We start from the raw sequence: 3,048 nt of genomic DNA, 5'->3' as shown, positions 1-3,048 counted from the left end.
TAAATCACACAAAGTAAACGAAATTTTAAAATGTTTACATCAATGGAATTTTTTCGATGTGAACTTTCCAGTGCAGTAATTACACGCTCAACATATAATATAGAGAGTAAGAGTAAAAGAGGGGGAAAGAGAGAGAAAGAGAGAGAGAGAGGGAGAGAGAGAGAGAGAGAGAAAGAGAGATAAACCCTAACACTAACACCCTAGTGAAAATCGTGGTATATTTACCAAACATTGACGAACATGAGTTATATTGTAGTGAATGTTTTGTGAGAGAGAAGAGGAAGAGAGAGAGTGGGGGAGAAAGGAATAGAGATGGTAGCAATGAAGAGAGAGAAAGAGAGAACGGAAGACAGTTATAAAATAGCAATGCGTGCACGTGTTTATATAAGAAACACAGAAACTAAATCTTATATCTATAATGTTGAATTGTGTATGTGTTTATGTGTATGTTGTCACAGATCACGTATGTGTGGCCGTGTGTGTTTTTACGTTTCTATGTTATGAAAAATATGTTAGAGGTAGAGGAAGAAGAAGTAAGAGTGTAAAATGTAACCAAGTTAATCTATGACTTTGTATGTATCACTTTCTCTCTCTCACCCTCTCCCTCTTTTACTCTTACTCCCTATAACAACGCCGGTACAGGGAGAAGGGAAGGAATATAAATGTTGCTAGAAACGACAGCCAAATCTCCCTTAAATCACACAAAGTAAACGGAATTTTAAAAATCTAATTACTGCACTGGAAAGTTCAGATCGAGAAAATTCCATTGATGTAAACATTTTTACGAAAAAGTGGAAAATGTGGATTTCTATAAACTTTCAAAAAGGCTTCACACAAACACACAATTTCAGATTTATATATTAAGATTGAGCTCACACACTTCATTATTGAAAAAGTTTGCTCACAAACAAGTTGTTCCAAAAACTGATGCTATACCCGAGGCAAATTTTTTCAGTTTTGAAAACTCATCAGCTGGCAAACAGTGATAAAATTCAATGAGTTTTCCTTCTCTGTGCTTCTCTATCGACAAGGTATCAGCTTACAAGTCAATAAACTCCAGTTGTAGTTCAATTGGCATGTTATCAAGATTACAACCAAAGGGATTCTCAAACAAAAGAATTTCATTCTCAATTCTGTCAAGATCTGAAAATCTTTGAGAAAAATGCTTATTTAAGTCCTGAATAATTTTTTCTGAAACTCGAGGCTAACACGTTCTACATTTTCTGTGCAAAACTCTTGAAAATACTGAAAATGAGAGAAGTTTCCTCCTTCAAGTTGTGCTTCAAACAATGATAGCTTTCTTTGAAATGTTGTAATAATTCTGTCGAGATCACAGACAAGGTTATTCTTTCCTTGCAGTTTTAAATTCAATTCACTCACATGAAAAGTGACATCAACTAAAAATGACAACTTTGATAACCATGAAGGATTTGACAGCTGTGGTCAGCTCTATTCTTTTTGGTGAGAAAGAGATTTATTTCTCTTTGCAGCTTATAAAAACGAAACAGGACTTTACCGCAACTGAGCTATCTCACTTCTGTGTAGTAAGGCAAGTCACAGCAATTAGAATCTATTTCTTCAAGGAAAGCCTGTAACTGTTGGTGATTAAGCCCATGATTCTGAATAAAGTTCACCACAGTTGTAACCGGTTTTAGTACGCAAGAAGTATTTAAGTGTTTTCTACAGAGTACTTGCTAATGTATAATGCAGTGTACAAACAGAGCTTTCAGAAGTTGAAGCTCTTCCAACTTGGTCTGGATTCATCCTACTAAACCCTTCCTCACTCCTGCCTTGTTTTTTCCCTCCCTCGACTGTAACACACCGAAGCTGATTCCACTGAAGGTTATGTTTTGCAAAGTTTTCTGCACCTATATGAAAATATCTTCTCCAGTTGTTGCTCCATGTATACTGCGAACGGTTGTCATTTCTTCTATAATCTCAAAGTTGCAATTAAAAGCACAAATGAACACAAGAAGTTGTGACGTACTAGAGAGATCAGTAGACTCATCCACTGCAAGAAAATATCACAAAAATTTCTTAGCTTTCTCATGTGTCTGTAAATGTATATTCTCTCCAAGTTCTTCTATTCTCCGCACAACTGAATTTGCTGAAAGGCTGATACAGCCAAACATGTTAGCTTTTTCAGGAGACAAGTCATTTGCTGCTTCCATCATGCACTCTTTTATAAAGTTTCCATCAGTAAATGGTTTTTCTCACTCTGCCAACTTGCTCACTATTTTGTAACTTACATGTTGCGAAGACCTATTGGGGCAAGCGAAAGTGAAACTGTCAATGGCACCTGTGCCCAGCATTGCCTTCCTGGCACTTGTGCCAGACGGCACGTGTAAAGACATTCGAGCGAGATCGTTGCCAGTGCCGCCGAACTGGCTCCTGTGCAGGTGGCACGTAAAATACACCATTTTGAGCATGGCCGTTGCCAGTACTGCCTGACTGGCCTTCGTGCCGGTGGCACATAAAAGCAACCACTACACTCTCAGAGTGGTTGGCGTTAGGAAGGGCATCCAGCTGTAGAAACTCTGCCAAATCAGATTGGAGCCTGGTGTAGCCATCTGGTTTCACCAGTCCTCAGTCAAATCGTCCTACCCATGCTAGCATGGAAAGCGGACGTTAAACGATGATGATGATGATGATGATGAATAATAGATTCATTTTCAACAAACTTTTCCGTAAAGAAATTCCTTTAAAATTCCAAACTATGTTTCATAGATCCAAATTTCTCAGACTGCAACTTTCCAGAATATTTAGAATGCATTGAGAGATGTTTTGCTTCGTAGTGACGAGGAATATTGTGTGTGTCTCTGTCTCTCTCTTTACACACACAGCTGCTAGAATAAGAATAGGCTGGACGAAGTTCAGAGAGCTATTACCTCTGTTAGTAATGAAGTGACGATTATAGTTTTCCTTTTTGGTAACACATTACACACAGCTGTCTATATTAATTTATATATATGTATATATATATATATATATATATATATATATATATATATATATATAGATAGATAGATATATGTCTATTTATCTGTC

This window comes from Octopus bimaculoides, chromosome 5, assembly GCF_046866305.1.
Source record: "Octopus bimaculoides isolate indiv1 chromosome 5, ASM4686630v1, whole genome shotgun sequence".
In the NCBI taxonomy this organism is placed as follows: Eukaryota; Metazoa; Mollusca; class Cephalopoda; order Octopoda; family Octopodidae; genus Octopus; species Octopus bimaculoides.
The sequence above is the reverse complement of the archived record's forward strand: the minus strand, read 5'-3'. Positions refer to the sequence as shown.